Below are 18,813 nucleotides of genomic sequence, written 5' to 3' on the forward strand. Positions count from 1 at the left end.
TTTTAATAAGTGTTACACTTTCTTTTTTGGCAAAAACCTACATTTAAATATTATATCTCTCTCTTTTTATGGTCCCCACTCAAACCCACTACTACTTTTTAATTATATCTTTTCTCTCACATTCATTATTTTTCAATAAAATGTTAAATCCACTATCTTTCTTTTATAATTTTTTAATACTCCAACTACCCCACTTACCTCATATTTTATTTAAGTCAATTAAATTGCCTAAAACTATGTGCCGGTCAAACCACAACACTTATTAAAATGTGGAGGGAGTAAAAGGCAAAAAGAAACACTGATAATTTGTCAATTAGGTTGATTGACTGGGGCAAGCCCCACTGCGGGATAGATAATAGATTAATGTATCAATTTTTTATTTCGGTAACAGAGAAAATTGAAGTTATTCAATATGATTAATATTAGAAGTTATTTAAAAGACACTCATGTCATTTCGCTACTGATAGGTAGGAGTAAAATCGTGAAGCCTGGTAATAGTCATGAAAATGATAGTTTGGTAGAGCTACCGGTGAACCGCGTTCTCTTCTGATTTGGTTATTTTTATACCCAGCCAAGTGGCCCAATCAGAAGCCGCCACGTGTCATTGGAAGGGGTGCCATCTGGACCTTTGACATGGTGACACGTGGTAGGCGGACATTCCTCCGTTCAGGGGAGATTGATGATCCAGCACGGACCATTAAGAGGGCGACACGTGTCACCCTAAGAGATGCCCAAAAACCTTTTGGGCTCAGTGACACGTGTCACTCAGACATTGTTTCTGGAATGGCGGCCTTCAAGGGCCCAAACCTTGAGGCGCCGTTTTACAGCGTGACCTAATCCCTAGGTCATCAGATCCTAGGGAGGGCACACTTATCAAAAAGACCCTATAAATAGGGACAGTCCCTCCATTTATTACGGACAGGAATACACTGAATACGAGACAACACGTCACTTTCACATTTATTACAGAGTTGTCGTTTTCCGGAAACAGACAGCACCTTACCTGAGCTTGGAATCTGAGCAGATAACTTTATTTCCGCACGTTTTACTCCGAATACTTACTAACTTAATCTTCAGAGGCGGACCACCGACCATCCGGCGGTCCGTTTGCTTTGCAGGTACAGGCGCCCTTTGCTGAATCCAGTCTTAGTGGTGTAACTCTCCCAAGGGACAAAAACCCCCGAAACATTTGGCGCCGTCTGTGGGGAGAGTACCTCTGAGATGGCTTCACAAGTCCCTGTACCGAATCTTGAGACCAATCGGCCTCCAGAAGACATAGTGGTCCAGACGGACCATGACTCAGGGGACGACGCTGACGTCGAAACCTATGTGGATCCTAACGGGTCCCTCATCTCAAGACGCATCCGCAGTAGGGAAAAGCGGGAGCGTCACACTGATCAGGCGGGGCCAAGCAAAACTGCTGGTCAGCCAAAAAAGACCTCGGTGCGGACGGGTGATCCTTCCCAGGCGGTAGGATCAACTCCCGTCACTCGAGATGAACTCATGAAACTCCTGAGTAGTCTTAGGGGTGAAATCAAATAACTCGCCTCCAAGAAGTCGCCTACTCCTAGAAAGGAGCAATCGGCCAAGAAGCCAGCCTAGACTGGCAAACAGAAGTCGGTCAGGGACCGTCAGCCGACTCCTCATCCTGACCCTACGGAGAAGGCCCGGCCCCAATTCGACCTCACCAGGCTCCATTTCCCAGAAACGGGCACAAGAAAAGCCATCCGGCACATACAGCCGGATGGTAGCAAGAAAACATTCTCTGATGCTCGACAATACATTGAGCAGAAGAAAACCCAGCTATCAAAGTCGGCTTCAACGTCGACCTACCATGATAGCTTTCGGAATACCTCTGTGAGGTATTCCCAGTCTGTACATGAGACTCCAACAAGCAGCCCACGGGTTCAGTCTGGCCCTCATGTGATCCAGTCGGCCCAGTACATGGCTCCGCCATTGTACCAGTCACCGGCTTTACCTTACATGCAGCCTGCCCTCTTCGGAGGCCAGGCGGCATACGACTATCAGCCGATGGACTGGCAGCTCAGGCTCCAACACCTTGGAGATCAACCCTCTACCTTCTCCAGGGAAATAACCGAAGCCGAACAGCCGGCCAAGGTTAAAAATATTCTGGTTGGAACCTATGATGGGACCTCCAACCCAGAAGACCACGTGCTAGCATACACCCACCTCATGTATTTACAAGAGTTGGATGATGCCGCATGGTGTCGTTGTTTTCCAGCCACCCTGAAGGGCATAGCCCAACAGTGGTTCGGCAATCTGCCGGCTGGTTGTATTAATAGCTTCAAGACGCTTGCGTTCTTGTTTGCTTCCAACTTCTCTATGAACATCCCTGCCAAAAAGACAAGCCTTGATTTGGGCAATGTACAACAGGGAGATAGAGAAGGCCTGCGTTCCTATGTCAGGTGGTTCAATCTGGTACAAATCCAGATTCATGGGCTGTCTGATGAGGTCACCTTCACAAACTTCTTTAAGGGTCTGAAGGACGGGTTTACTTTTAAGTATGAACTCGTCCGCAAACAAATTTTCACTCTGCAAGGAGCCTTACGAGAGGCGGAAGCCTACATACAGGCGACAAAACTCTGCTCCTCCAATAAGCAGTCAGACACTAAGAAGTCCAACCGACAGAAGGAGAGTCGGCCTGCTCAACCGAATCCTAAGCCAAAAGAGAGCAAAAAGAAAAAACAAATCTGGGCCATTGATAACTCTGATCAACCGGTCCAGAAGAAGAAAAAAGAGTGGAAACCGTACGTTCCAAGGTACGAGTTCCACAAGGACAGCTGCTCCATCCTCTTGGAAATCAAGGATCGACTGACTCTTGAGAAGCCGACTCCTATGAAAGGTTCCGCTGAAAATCGGAACAAAAACAAGCATTGTCATTTCCATGAGGATGTCGGCCATGACACGAACGACTGCTTCAGTCTCAAGCGGGAGCTTGACCGTCTGGCCGACAAAGGATAACTGAAGTCCTATGTGAATTCTAAAGTGACTTTAAAGGCAAATCCGGGCAGCCCAAGAAAAAGACTCCCCGACCTGCTGTGAGTGCCGAAATTGATGAAGATCCGGTATACACAGTAGCAGGCGGATTTGCCGGGGGTGGCTCAACCATTCGGGGCACCAAGGACCATCTAAGAAAGATGGTCAACTCTATTGAAGAAGGAGAGGCGGCTGGCACATTCGCCTTCCCTAATGTTGTCATCACCGAGCAGGACAGAGGCAAAGTCCGCCGGCCGCATGATGACCCTGTGGTCATTGAATGCAAGGTGGCTAACCAACTGGTTGGTCGAATTTTGATTGACACAGGAAGCTCATCTGACCTCATCAGCCTCAAATGCTTATCCAATCTCAAATACAAACCGGATAGCATGATGGAGGTCTCTCACACCCTTGTTGGGTTTGGGGGAGGACTTGTGCACCCATTCGGACGAATTGACTTACCCGTCCGCCTGGGGAACATGGGAGACGGTGGCACATGACCATCCGTTTCCTAGTGGTTGAAGAGCTCACAGCTTACAACCTCATCTTTGGCCGACCCACTCTAAATGAGTGTAAGGCCGTCATCATCCCTGCTCTCATGCTGCTCAAGTATGAGAAGGATGATGGAACAGTCGGTTCCCTCAATGGGGACCAAAAGACGGCTCGAGAGTGTTATCTCTCGGACATCAAGCCCGCGGCCGTAGCATCCGGCCGGGGCAAGAAAATGATCGACCTCGACAATGTCGAGGAAGACAGTCGGCCCCACCAGCCGGAAAGAAAAGAAAGACTGATTAGCTGGTGGTGGTCAAAAAAGAAAAACAATAGCAATTACTGACCGGGGAACGGTCGGATGATCTCCGTGCCCAGCCTGCTGGCGAACACATTGATATCCCTCTAGACGACAGTCGCCCAGAGCGGACGGTTAAGGTGGGGACGGTTGCATTTGCTAAGCTGGGTGAGAGCCTGCACCAGCTGTTGAGAGAATTCAAAGACATCTTTGCCTTTGAAGTGGAAGAGATGCCAGGCATCAGCCCGGATCTCGCTGTCCACAAACTCGCCGTGGATCCTAAAAAGAAGCCCATCCGGCAAAAGAAAAGAAACCATGGCGAGGAAAGAAGTCAGGCGGCAGCCGCCGAAGTTAAAAAGCTGTTGGACGCCAAGTTCATTCGGCCGTGCAATTTCCCTGAGTGGGTAGTTAACATTGTGTTAGTAAAAAAGCCGAATGGAACTTGGCGCATGTGTGTTGATTACACAGACCTCAACAAGGCATGTCCAAAAGATAGCTATCCACTGGCTAAGATCGACAGTCTGGTCGATTCAACAGCTGGACATGCCTTGATGAGTTTTATGGACGCCTATTCAGGTTTCCATCAGATCCCCCTGTGGAAAAAAGATCAAGAAAAGACGGTATTCGTCACTGATCAGGGGTTGTTCTGTTATACGGTGATGCCGTTTGGTTTGAAGAATGTGCCTGCTACTTTCCAACAAATAATTAATACGGTTTTCATTAATCAAATCGTAAGGAATGTAGAGGCGTACATTGATGACATGATAGTCAAATCCAAACAACAGGCGGATCATCTTGCTGATCTCCGAGAAACTTTCGCCACACTCAGGCGGCACAAGGTCATGCTAAACCCAAAAAAGTGTGTCTTTGGTGTTGAGTCTGGGAAGTTTCTCGGATTTTTGATTGACCAAAGGGGAATAGAGGCCAACCCTGAGAAAATACAGGCGGTAATCGACATGCAGTCGCCCCGTACTGTGAAGGAAGTGCAAAAGTTAACAGGTTTCCTGGCGACTTTGGGGAGATTCCTCAGTCAGTCAGGCGACAAGTGTCTCTACTTCTTCCAGGCAATAAAAAAGAAGACCAACTTTGAATGGGGGGACGATGCAGAGGCGGCCTTTCAAAAGCTGAAAACTCATCTGCACTCTTTGCCGAGGCTTGTTGGCCCTTTGCCCAAAGAGAAGCTCTTCATGTATTTAGCCGTATCTGATCATGCCCTCAGTGCCGTTCTCTTAGCTGAAAGAGACGGCATCCAGCTCTCGGTGTATTTCATTAGCCATGTTCTCAGGAACGCAGAGCTTCGGTACCCCATGGTTGAAAATTTTGGCCTTTCCCTTTACATGGCTGTCAAGAAGCTAAAACCCTACTTCTTGGCGCATGCGGTAGAGGTCTATACTGACCAACCGATCAAGCGGCCAGCCGGCCACTTACAACCTTGGAGTCTTCTGGACGAATGCTCAAATGGGCGATTGAAATGCAAGGATTACAAATCACTTACGAACCAACAATAAAGGGGCAAGCATTCGCCGACTTTATTGTTGAAATGACAAGGTCGGTTGCACCGGATAATACTGACCAGATTTGGAAAGTGTATGTGGACGGGAGCTCCACTACGAACGGCTGCGGTGCAGGGATTATCTGTCAATCTCTTGAAGGAGATAAGTACGAATATGCATTGCGGTTCAAGTTCCAGGTCTCCAATGAGGCCGAATATGAGGCCCTGCTAGCCGGCATTCGGTATTGCAAGGCGGCAGGGGCAAAGAAAATTGACGCCTGCTCCGATTCTCAATTGGTCGTGCTCCATGTCAATGGAACGTACGAGGCCACTCATCCGGCCATGATAAAATATTTGCAGGTGGTCAAAAATGAAGTCGGGACACTTGAGGAATTTCATCTAACTCAAGTGGCCAGATCTTCAAACAATCAGGCGGATGCTCTGTCAAAGCTGGCATCATTCGCTTCCTGTGAAACGTCTCGGTCAGTTTTCTAGGAAGTCATGGAAAAGAGAAGTATATCTAATGAAGACTCCATTGGAATTCTTGACCGAAGCTCAACCTGGATGGACAACATCCGGGCCTATCTTGCAGCCGGCTCGCTCCCTGATTCACCCCAGGAGGCGGCTGTTCTGAAGAAGAAAGCGGCAAACTTCGAGCTGAGATAAGGAGAACTCTTCAAGATTGGTTTCTTGAAACCCCTGTTGAAGTGTGTTACCCCAGAGAAGGGTAAAGAGGTCCTCGAAGATTTGCATGCAGTTTTCTGCGCCTCCCATATAGGCGGCATGTCCCTAGCTGCCAAGGCCAGGCGGCTCTATTTCTAGCCGACTCTAGAGTCGGATGCAATGGAAATGGTAAAAAAATGTGACAAGTGCCAAAAGTTTGGCAAGCTCATCCATCGTCCGGCCACAGACCTGACGGCCATCCACAGCCCAATACCCTTTGCCAAATGGGGCATGGACATACTTGGGCCTTACACAGCAGCACCAGGCGGCAAGCGCTACATATTGGTAGTTGTGGATTACTTTACCAAGTGGGTAGAGGCGGAGGCGGTCAAAAACATCAAGACAAAAGATGTCATTTCCTTCATCTGGAGGAATATTATCACTCGTTTCGGGGTGCCTTTGTCTATGGTTTTTGACAACGGTCCTCAATTTGAGACGCCTCAACTCAAGACTTGGCTGGGAGACCAAGAGGTCTCAAGCTTCTTTGCATCAGTCGGCCGACCTCAAGCAAACGGCCAGGTCGAAGCCTTCAACAAGCTAATCTCAGACGGGATTAAAAAGAAAATTAAACGGGCTGGTGGCCTTTTGGCGGATGAATTACCACACGTCCTCTGGTCCATCAGAACGACTGCTAAAGGGGCGACTGGAGAAACCCCATTTCTCATGGTGTATGGTGCAGAAGCTGTCCTGCCCATTGAACACTATGAGCCGACTCTTCGAGTCATGTTATATGACGAAGAAGTAACTAGGAGGCCATGCGGCTGACATTGGACTCACTTCCAGAGCGCAGGGGCAATGCTGCCTTGCGCCATGAGATTTACCGTCTGAGAATGACTCGGGCTTACAACAAAAGAGTGCACAAGTGTCCTCTCAAAGTGGGGGACTTTGTGCTACGGAAAATGGAGGCAGTCGGTAGGGCGAATGAGCAGGAAAAGCTAACCCCAAATTGGGAAGGCCCCTACCGAATATATGAGGAAGTAAGAGACGGCACCTACCGCCTGGAAGAACCAGACGGCAGGCAGCTGCCTAGAACTTGGAATGTAGACAACTTGAAAAAGTACTATTTCTAAGTACGAATGTAAATACCTCAAATTTTGTCATTTCAAATTTTGCTAATGAGAATATGTCTTCATTTCCCAACTAGTCTTTTTTATTAGTGTCGCCTGTACAAAATACAAACGACCAATGTATTTGGAAAGCGTCTATCCCAACAGCAGACGCCCCAATCTCTCTGAAGGAGCTGACTGCTTTTAAGCAGTCATTCCTACGAAATTCTTTAAGTTTATGCCAACACTTAACGAATATTTGCTTAATTCTTTAAAAGTCCTAAGGCCAGATAAAATCATGATGAGGCCAATGGCCGGATATTATTTTGAGGCAAATGACTGGATATTAATAAACAAATAGAGGCTGAATGGTCATAGTCTGCTCCAACATGAGTACGACCGTCTGCTCCAACATGAGTCAGATAACCGGCGACGTCCATTCGGGCGAATTTGTCGAGGAGAAGCATCTCCCATTTAGGTGGCACATTGCTCTACAAATACATTAAGCGGCCCTACCGAATGCTAAGGCAGCATTCGCAGTCGTTTGATTTAATCGAAAGTGAAATCTAAAAGGCCAGAATTTTCTAACCGTTCTAGCGCAGTCGGAAAAGGGTCACTGTTTCATAAGTAGAGGATATTGAGGCATTAAGCCGGATGCGCCTGTTTTTTCTCTAGGGCAAGACAGGCGGAAATTTTTTTCTAATCTATAAGTTAAGTTAACTTATGAGCCCTTTGGCCAGATACGCCTGTTTCTGCTCAAACGCAGGACATGCGGACTATCACTTACGAAGAAAACGAGCTAAAATACTTAGCAGATTAAAAAGAGACCTGTGGGTTGGATGCGCCTGTTCTTTGCTCTTGGGGCAAGACAGGCGGATTATTCTTCTTAAGAAAAATTAAGCTAAGTTAAAACTTAGCATCTTATCTCGACGATCCCTATGGCTGGATGTGCCTGTTTTTAGCTCTTAGGGCAAAACAGGCGGAGGTTTTCTTTTTAGCAAATTTGCTAAGTCAAGAATTTTGTATTTCGTTTGAGCCAATGGCCGAATGAAAACAAGTATTCATTAGCTCCGGATGGCCGTCTGTCGCGTGGTTTGGGGCAATCACCATAGTGATTGATTGACTTAGAAACCATGCATACTCTTCCAAGTATCAATAATTTCTAAGTCAATCAATCCAATCAACCGAAACCACTCGACATCCGTCCAGGGGCAAGAACATTCGCATGGTATACAGGTTATAATACTTAGCCAAAAAACATACTTAGCCAAAAAACATACTTAGCTAAAAAACATGCAATGAAAAAATTGGAAGGACAACAATATGAATAACTTCAGCCAAACGGCCGAATGTTTTTTAATTAAAAAGCCCAATCGCCATCAGACGACTAGGTAAGATTGTTTGCCGGCAAAGCCAGAGAAATTGTTAATTTACCCAACCCCTCGGTCGGTAAAGATACACAAATACTCGGCGCACAGGCCGGAAAGATAAACATATGGGCATTCGGCCGCAGAAAGACGGGTAAAGCTTAAAGATCAGGGGAGCTTCTCAGCATCGGCATCCGCGTTTTCCTCCGGCGCATGCTCTCTATTTTCCTCACCCTCCTCCTGATCATCCTCCTCCTCGTCCCCAGACGAGCCGCCAGACGAGCTAGACTCCCCCGAGGCACTCTTGGCAGCCGCATCCTTCTCGGCCGCCTCTTGAGCCTCTCTGAGGAGACGGGCATTGAAATCGTCATTAGCCTTATCAAACTGGACCTTCCAGGTTTGATAATCGGCAGACGGCTGAGCAGCCGCCCAGGCCGCACGCATGATGACTTCGTTGTCGTCCATCATTTGTTTGACCAGGGCTTGTTTCTCCTCCTCCATCAAGGACCTATACTTGGTCCGGAGTTGGTTCTCCTGGTTGCTCAGCCGACCTATGAGTCTCTTGACCGTCGCCTCCAGGCTAGCCGCTTTGGACTCCGCCTCCTTGAGGTTATCTAGCTGCTCGTTGAGGCCCTTGACCTGGTCCTGGAGCTCCCTCACCCGCTGCTTGGCCGCGTCCAAGTTCTGCTGAACTTGCAGGTTGGCAGACGCCTGGAAATACAACATATCAAGTGTCAGAATCTCAGTTTGAGCAATCTCAAACTGAGCTTTGTCCAAAGTAGACGCGGCCCGAGCATTCGCTGCCTTTACCTCCTTGGTCTTCTCGTTAAGGGGCCCTTTGAGACCACTAACGCACAACATAGCCTGCAAGCGCCCAGATCAAAGAAACTTGTCAGTAACCATTCAACAAAAATATATACATAAACTAAGATTGTAAGGAATTGTACTTCGCAAAGAAGCGCCAGAATGTCGTCCAGGTCTAGGGTGCCGACTCCTCTGACGGCCGCCTTGTCCTCAGGTTCGAGCGTCCTGAGCATCCGTCTGGCCATCTGGAGGACAGTTGGCCTCGCTGGGGCATCTATCAAACCAATGCAGCTAAGTCAAAAATTGAATATTGTGCCCTTTATGGAGTGCATGGTCGAATGGTTGGATGGCTTACCTCCATCTCCCCCGGCAGCTTCGCTGCCGCCTCACTACAACAAATTGATCTTTGTGCCACGTGTAAAATCGTGGCACAAGTTCAAAATTCCCATGGCTATGTAATTTAGCCACGGAAATTTTGAAATTTAATCTCGTGGCACAAGAGCCCATGGATAAGAATTTGCCACGGGAAAATGGATGCCGTGGCAAATTTAAAATTTTATGCCACGGGTACTCACGTTGCAAACAAATTCAATTGCCACGAATATTAGCGTGGCTAACAAATAATTGGCCACAAATTTTACCGTGGCTAATAATTATTGTTGCCACAATATTACCGACCGTGGTTGTTTAGCTTGTTTGCCACAAATTCTACCTAGGGTAATAAACTATATTGACATAAATGGCTAACAGCTTGAAGGTAGTGGTTTTGCATTTTTTTTTCACCTAAATGATCAACAGACATAGTGTCTATATACACATAAAACTTAGATACTTGCATTAATAGCTTGTAATGTAACTTTACACTTATCATCACCCCCCCCCCCCCCCCCAAAAAAAAAAATTAAATAAATAAATAAAAAAAGTAAACTAATTAGAGTCCACTACAATAAAAGCAGCAACAATCAGCAGCAGCGCCCAACTACAGCAACAATGAAAAATTGTGGAGCATCTAAACACCTTGCTTCCTCCAACCACCTTGGAGCCACTTCAGCTTTTACTATGAATGCATTCCTCTTCATATATTTTGGCATATATTGATAGAGCAATAGGAGCATTTAAGATTCCAGTTCTTCCACCTCTCATGAGGAGCACATTGTCAGTCCCAATTCCTAAGAAAATATTTTTTTACTCCCACTAGTTACTACTGAAATAAGTGCTTTCCCTGCATGTAAAACCAAAAGGCACAATTAGAGCACACTATACACCATTACACCCTACATAAAATATCACCCAAAGCACATAATATAGATTTCCCTTTTGAGCTCTGTAAGACGGTAGTTAATGTAGCTAATGTGGCTGCAAGCATCATTGGAAGAGAGTTCCTATTTAGAACAAGGTGTTGTGGAGTCACAGTGGCTACTACAGTCCCTTTTTTAACACACAACAAAGGGATATATTAGAGGCCTAACTTGCCATAAACTTGTTTACAAAAGCTGCAATCAGAAACTTGCTAGTGCTATGACAGTATAAAAATTTAATTAACACATGAAGCTATGCGCACATCATCATATAAATACTAGACTAAGGGACAAAAAGAGTTTTTAACTAACAAAAGCTTAAAATTATTAAACATATTATACATACTAACAATACACCCATACGATAACTGCATCAAAGAACCATAATGCTTTATCAGATTATAATTAAAGAACAAGCAGCATAACCAGAACGAACCAGAGGCACGCAGATTAGTTTCATAGGCAATATTAGCACAAGCAGGCACAAAGAAGTGATCTTATGACCAACCAAAAAAGAAATGATCTTTATGAGCAAGAGTAATAAATAGGTTTATTTCAGTACTGAAAGAAAATTGGAAATATAGCTAGAGTAATCAGAAAAGGATTAACTTACCAAGATAGGCCTATTTTGCTCAGCCATGTCTTGGAGAACAGGCAAACACTTTCCATAAAGAATTATGACACCATCATGTGAGTTAGTTATCGCACCAGGGTACAATTTGACATCATAAACCACCACAATGTCTCCTATCAAAATAATTACACTATCAATCAAAAACAAACTTAGATTTGACAATTAAACTCCTTATTACCCAACTAAAGACTTTGAGAAGGCTAATATATTAATGACACTAACAAAATGACTAATTATAATCAATGCAAAAGAAACTAACTATGTACTTTGTAAGGATATCACAGTCCATTGCACAACCTTTCCAGAAAGAACATCCTTTCTTATACAACAAAGTACCCCATGATAAACTTACCTTTTTTTTTTTTTGAAGAACCATGATAAGCTTACCTAAAACACGTTACTGTACTAATAATTTTTTACTCTTAAACCAAAAAAGCAGAAAACCATCACTTTGACTGCAAGATTTGCAGCTTGGCACGAAACATTCAAAGAGTGTATACAAAATTACAAACCATCAAAGATTCTAAATTAACAAGTCAACCTCAAAGTAATTCAAGCCTATGAGAATTTGATAGTGGACAAATTTAACAAAATTCAACTTTTGAATTGCATATTCACAATGCATCACTATTACAAGAGAACTATTATTCAACAAGAATGTGAAAATCAATCGAATAAAAGCGAGCTACAACAGATGATAAACCAAATAACTTAAACCATTACTGTAATTAAGCAATAGAAATTTATTCCTTCTTTTTGCAAGTAGAAAATATCAATATAAAAAAAAATTAACAACCCTATACTAATAATAATAATTAGTAAGCTAAACTTTAAGCTCATAATTCATACCCACCCAAATTCCCAATTTCATCAATTATATCAAAATTACAGTAACATTAAAAAAAAAAAAAAGAGCAAAGTTGCAAACAAATATAGACCAATTTGATAAAAAAAAAACCCAGAAATAATACTAAATCAAATAGAATTTATAAACTTCCCACATCCCTAATCCCCAATTTCATCCAAATCCAAGTAAACCCATTTTTAAAATAATCAAATAAGATATAAAACAAAATTACCTTGAGGAGAGGTAAAACTTGATGTATAGGGGTGAAAGGTCGCCATTTATCAGTGGAGTAAGCGGTCATAGGATCGGTGTAAAAATCAAATCACGGCATTGGAGTAGCAGCAGTTACGACAGCGTCAGAATCTTCGTTATTGAGCAATGGCGCTAGTAAAATTGAATTTAGGGTTTGCTAATAATCGCACTGCTGTTAGTTTCTCTCTTCTCTTCTTTGATTCCTCCATGATAATGGAAGATGATGGAGATTTTAGGGGGAATTCAAAGGAGTTTGGGTGATAATTGGAGGTTTTGAATTTTGAGTTGATTGAGAAGCCTAATTGATTGGGAAATTTGGGGTTTTACGATTTCAATTATAATTTGAGGTGGCGAATTTTTTTTTAAAGAGTAAATACGGTATTGCACAAGAAAAATTACAAAAACAATTACGAAATAAAAATCGGATGATTAGAAAACGAAAGTAAAATCATAACTTAGAAGCTGCTTCAATGGAGGATTAATTTCACCTCAATGGAGAACGTTGAGTGCGCTTCAATGGAAACTGGAAGAGAACTCGACGGTTTTTTTTAAAAAAAAATGAAAGAGCGTTGAGTGCATTTCAATATTATTTCTTTTTAATTTCTTTATTTTTTTAAAGAAAATAACTTTAATTAAAAAAAATTGACAAATTATTTACCAAAAACATTACTGTAAATCATTTGATAATACTTAATAGATTTTAAAAAAAAAAAAGTTTAAATGTTTTTGAAAATTTACTCGTAGACTTGTTGTAGTAGTTAAGGCGGAGCAAAATTATCCAAAAACCCAAGCATAACCGAACCGAAAATTAGGGTACTCGATCCGATAATTTGTTATCGAGTACAGTTATTGGATATCATTTTAAAATTAACTGATACCCGATCCAATCTGATAAGCAATTTTTTAAATTGTATGTTATTGTATGTAATATTTCTTTCTTCCCTGGCATGAGGTAATCTAGCTAAAAAAATTTTGTATTGTAGCAAAAATCGTGGCATAAGTGTATGCTTGTAACGGAAATATTATTACTTGTGACACTAGTGTAAATTTGGCACGAGAATATACTATTCAATTCGTGACACAAATGTACAGTATGCCACGAGAAAAAAGCTACTCGTGGCAAAAATTTAATGTTTGCCACGGAAAAAGCGCTATTCGTGGCACAAGTGTGATATTAGCCATGGGAAAAGAAATACCCGTGGCATAAATAATTCTCCTTATGTAGGGTTTGTATCACAATTCATTTTTCCCGTGGCTAGATGAAATTATGCCACAAATATGGAATTCCCGTGGTAAAATTCGTGGCACAAGTGATGATTTGTTGTAGTGCCTGCTGTGCCGCCAGCAGTGGTGAGTGGCGTTTTGCCACTCTTCGACGCACGTTGAAGAGCGTCCGGCTTTGATGGTGTTTTTGTGGGGGAAGAGACGCCTGTCCCCTTCTTGGCGGGCTTGGTGGCGACGTGTTTCCTCCGGCTCTGAGAAACGTCGCCAACCGTCTGCTTTCGCAGCTTGGGGTCCGGCTGAGAAGGAGGGGTGGGCTTTGATGAAGCACTCTGAAAAGAGGTCCAAGTGTGAGTTTCATAAACAAAGTATGAGAACACAATTCACTAAGAGAAACCTTAATTTGCAAGACTCATTACCTTAGGAGTGCCACCTGTCGGCTACTCATCCGCCTGTTTTATGTTTGAACGGTAGAAGACGGCGGAGAGGGCTGGTTTCTTGTGGGCCGGAAGCTTTGCCATTGCTTTATCTGCAACAAGAAACAAAGTGTTAGCAAAAAAGTCAAATAATCACAAGTAAGCAAAGGTAATAAAATCATGCGGCCAGCTACCTCTCGGCATCTCAGTACTTAGCCCACAGGCGGCCAAGTACGTCCCGTACGAGAGCCACTCGAATCGGGGAATATAGCTCTAGGGGGTGACCTCCTTAACCCCCGTCTCTTTGTTCGTCCATACGGCCACAGAGAAAAGGCCCTAATCAAAGATCTCCTCTTGGGCCCGCCTGGGAATAGGCGGAAGAGCCTTTTTCCCAGCTAAGAGGAGAGGATATTTAGTCCAGCGGTTGTACCGCCTGTTCCTTTGGGCGTCTGGGGAAGAGACTATATAAAACTTGGTTCGCCAGTCCTTCCATTTGTTCTCCTTCCCCAGCGTCATCATGTACTTGGTATGGCTGGTCGGCGTAAACCAGCCGATACCACTTGGATTGGCCTGGGCGTTCTGCTCAGATAGTGCATATGAGCGAACGCCTCAAAGCTGGGATCCACCTCCAGCATCTCGCAGGCGGCAACGTAGCCCAAGATATTCACCCAAGAGTTGGGGGCTAGTTGCCAGATACCCATCTAGTATCCGTCCAAGATCCTCTCCAAGGCCGGATGGAGAGGAAAGCGAAGTCCTGCCTGGATGGCCGCCTCGTAGCAGCCGAAACACTGGTCACCATAAACAACCATCTCAGGCCAGGTGACCGTGTCTTCACCATCCGGCACAGACAGAAGAAACCCATGTCCCATGACATGAGTAGAAAGAAATTTGGGAAGATCATTCGCCATGATCTTCCGCCTGCCTTCCGGAACGTGCAGATAATAAGGCGCACGTTCATGCCGCCTGGAAGCAGACGGCTCTGCCCAACCCTCTCCCTTCTCAACGGAGAGGGACTCTCTGGCAGCCTTTAAGTTGGACTGCGCCTCCTCTGAGTTAAGGGGGACGCAGTTGGAAGACGATGACGCCGAGTCATCAGAACTCTCATCGGAGCTGGGGACTGCCGGCTGTTTCCAGCAGTGTCCTCCCCCAACTCATCATCCGGCACCGATCCACTCGGTGATAGGCCGTCGTCGAGCCTACCAAAGATAAAGTCCTATCTTGGTCTCACTAGCTAATAGCAAGGGTAAGAAAGGGTCGAACCCAAGAGAGGCGTTGAATCAACCACCGAAATACTACCGCATAAATAAGCTAAATGAAGTCGAAATTGGTTTGGTTTTATGTAACAAGTGCTAGTTCAAGCCTACCAAAGCTAGGGCTTGGGATATACCACTCAATTTCGTCACAAATCACAATTAGCAAGTAGCAAACAATGGTAAGTTGAGGGGATAATATAGGGGAAGTCATCTAAAGCACCCAACTACTCTCTCAAGCTAGAGGGATTACTCGAATTATGAATACAACCTACTCTCGTGGTTACAAAGCATAAAACAAGTATTAAAGCATAATCACGATGACAAAAACATTCCCTTGATTGGAAATTCCTATTCTGATGGAATTTCAAGTCAATTAAGCATAAGGGAGCTAACTCAAGTTCATCTCTCGATCCTTCGTTGAGAAAGCTTAGATAATAGTTCTAGCAATGGCCATATACAAGAACTAAGCAATTAAACCACTTAAGCTCAACTAATTAACACCCAACAATTACCAAATTAACACATGCAACAAGTAATTAGTGACTACATTGAGGGTTTTACCCAAACCCTAGAAAATTAGACTACTCACAATCCATAGAGATTAAAGCAATTAAGGATTTCAAGTAACTCATGAACAAGAATTAACTAAAGATTAAGCTAAATAACAATCTAAGCATACAAGAATTAAGCAAGATAATTAACAATCAAAGCAATTAAAATGGAAGAGAAGAGTGAGAAAATGTTACTAGAAGCTTCAATTTGAATATCAATGGTGGAACTTGTCTTCTACAATGATTGAGAATGAAATTTCCATGCTAATAATTATAATCTAACTAATAGTTTGAGAATATTTGTGTTTCTACAATTGCAAACTAAGAGGAAGCACTAAAACCTTGGATGCCGTACAAATGAGCTCCAAGGGTTATTTATAAAGACCCCCAAATAAAAAGGATGGAGAAAACAAGAGTCGGGCACGGCTACAGGTCAGCACGGACGTGCTGAGGTTGGCACAGACGTGCAGCTATACCTGCACGGACGTGCTGAGGTTGGCACGGGCGTGCACCTGGGAGGCAGAAGGTACTGTTTTAGTCAGGGCATCCTGCACGGACGTGCCAAATATGGCACGGACGTGCAGGCCTTGTTCAGTAGAATAAGTTTTGAAACTGATTTGGGCTGAGCAACCTGCACGGACGTGCAGGATCAGGCACGGACGTGCTGAATATCCTGCACGGACGTGCTGAGCTCTGCACGGACGTGCAGACCTTGAAAGCAGTAGGCAGTAGCATCTGGTCGTGCTGGAACACTTCTGCACGGACGTGCCATACTTTGCACGTCCGTGCAGACTATCTAAGGCCTTTATCTTCACTTTTCTTCGGTTTTGCTCCATTGTTTCGGCTTCTAACCTCGGTTTATCATCCAAATGCCTCAAATGGTCGTCTTTGAACCTAAAAACCCAACAAAAACACTAACAACCCGTGAAGCAAGGGATACACAAAAGTTGAATAAAAATAGAGTAAAAGTGAACCAAAATGCCAATATACCAAGTAAACAAGGTTCGAAATCACTCTAAAATCGTATCAAATAACAATTTATCACTCGGCCCGGGGTTCTCAAATTCCTCGTCGCACTCCTCCAAAAACGAGTCATTTGGAGTGCTGACGGTGCTAGGCGGGTCTCTGCTAACCTCAGAGACAGGCACCCTAATGGAGCCATCGGAATTGACAGTCTCACTGTCCGAATGGTAAAAGGAACCATCCGCTCTATATCTCCTCGTCGTTTGCTTTGTTCTGGCCATCGTGTCCTGCAGAGGCACAGACACTGTCGGATTTGAAGATGTACTTAAAGGAAAGTTCTCGAACGAGAATTCGGCACTCCTAGTTCTAGATTCAGCCGTCCCCGGTGACTGGCTGATCGCTAACCTAGGTCGTGCCGTGTGCGTTTGAGAAACCATTTCGATAAACGAAAAATGCAAAAAAATAAGTGAAAAAGGGATCGGGCGGTTACCTTAGAAGAAGGTAACAAGAGACGTCGGTCTTGGGCGCTTGATGAAGCAGGCGAACTAGGGGCCGGCTGTCGGATGCTCTGGAAAGTTAAAGTCCTTGAAAGTTAGAAGATTCAAGATTCCTTGAAGATTCACGCAAATGTGAATCCAAAAGGAAGTCAAACCCTTCTATTTATAGAAAGGGTAAACCCTAATTTTTCCCCCCAAAATATAATTTGAAAATCCGGCCAGTCGGATGATGACACCTGTCACAGGTGTCATGTGCAATGCACGCGACCCCTGTGAGGGGCAAATGATTTGGGTATTTTTATACCCAGCCAAGTGGCCCAATCAGAAGCCGCCACATGTCATTGGAAGGGGTGCCATCTGGACCTTTGAGATGGTGACACGTGGTAGGCTGACATTCCTCCGTTCAGGGGAGATTGATGATCCAGCACGGACCATTAAGAGGGCGTCACGTGTCACCCTAAGAGATGCCCAAAAACCTTTTGGGCTCAGTGACACGTGTCACTTAGACATTGTTTCTGGAATGGCGGCCTTCAAGGGCCCAAACCTTGAGGCGCCGTTTTACGGCGTGACCTAATCCCTAGGTCACCAGATCCTAGGGAGGGCACACTTATCAAAAAGACCCTATAAATAGGGACAGTCCCTCCATTTATTACGGACAGGAATACACTGAATACGAGACAACACGTCACTTTCACATTTATTACAGAGCTGTCGTTTTTTGGAAACAGACAACACCTTACCTGAGCTTGGAATCCGAGCAGATAACTTTATTTCCGCACGTTTTACTCTAAATACTTACTAACTTAATCTTCGGAGGCGGACCACCGACCATCCAGTGGTCCGTTTGCTTTGCAGGTACAAGCGCCCTTTGCTGAATCCAGTCTTAGTGTTGTAACTCTCCCAAGGGACAAAAACCCCCGAAACATCTTCGATCTCAACAATAAAAGTGGATGAATCCTCAATTCTGCATCACTGGAGCTCGAGGTCGGATATCAATAATGGAGGATAGGAAAATCACAAGAAAATGATAAATACCTTTCATTTGGGGTCAACCATTTCCTTAATTTGTAGATTTTTCTTAGGGTTTTCATTATTGTTTCATTGTTGAAATGGTGGTGTTGGGGTTAAGGTTTGTAAGTTTGTTGTGGTGTTGATGGTGTTGGGTTTGATGTTATAATACTCTATATTATACTATATGCTTCGTAATTTAAATAAAATTTAAAACTTATTTATAAGATGTTAGCATTAATTCGCTGGTTTATCTTTCATTAATTTTTTTTATACCTAATAAGGAATGAAAACACCAAAAACAACACTATAAATGTATAGAGTAGGAGGAGATAAAATGTTTCTAGAAAAATGATATTCCAGCCACTAACTTTTAAATAGTGTTGGGTTTGATATTATAATCACATATTATAGAAAATATCTAAAATTATCACCAAAATATATATTCTTTTTTTTTGTTGCAAAATTTTAAGAAAAACAATCTAAAACATATAATATATTCTTTCCAATTTGACAATCATGTTATTTCGATATACACTCAACTAGAATATTTTTACACATCTTTAAAATACTTTACGTTGTGTATTTAAATAAATAAAGAAGAAGAAGAAGAAGAAGAAGAAGAAGAAGAAGAAGAAGAAGAAGAAGAAGAAGAAG

The 18,813-nt window shown here is 43.7% G+C and overlaps 1 long non-coding RNA gene across 1 annotated transcript; it reads right to left on the bottom strand.

Moving 5' to 3' along the window:
* Window positions 1-10,133: 10,133 nt before the first annotated feature.
* LOC145635099 (uncharacterized) lies at window positions 10,134-12,795 on the bottom strand. Its single transcript, XR_014113780.1, has 3 exons — window positions 12,228-12,795; window positions 11,128-11,261; window positions 10,134-10,438 (listed from the first exon to the last, which is right to left on the bottom strand). It is a non-coding gene; the product is annotated as an uncharacterized LOC145635099 (long non-coding RNA).
* Between the last annotated feature and the right edge of the window lie 6,018 nt (window positions 12,796-18,813).

The sequence above is a fragment of the Chenopodium album genome, chromosome 6 (assembly GCF_948465745.1).
Source record: "Chenopodium album chromosome 6, dcCheAlbu1.1, whole genome shotgun sequence".
Classification (NCBI taxonomy): Eukaryota; Viridiplantae; Streptophyta; class Magnoliopsida; order Caryophyllales; family Amaranthaceae; genus Chenopodium; species Chenopodium album.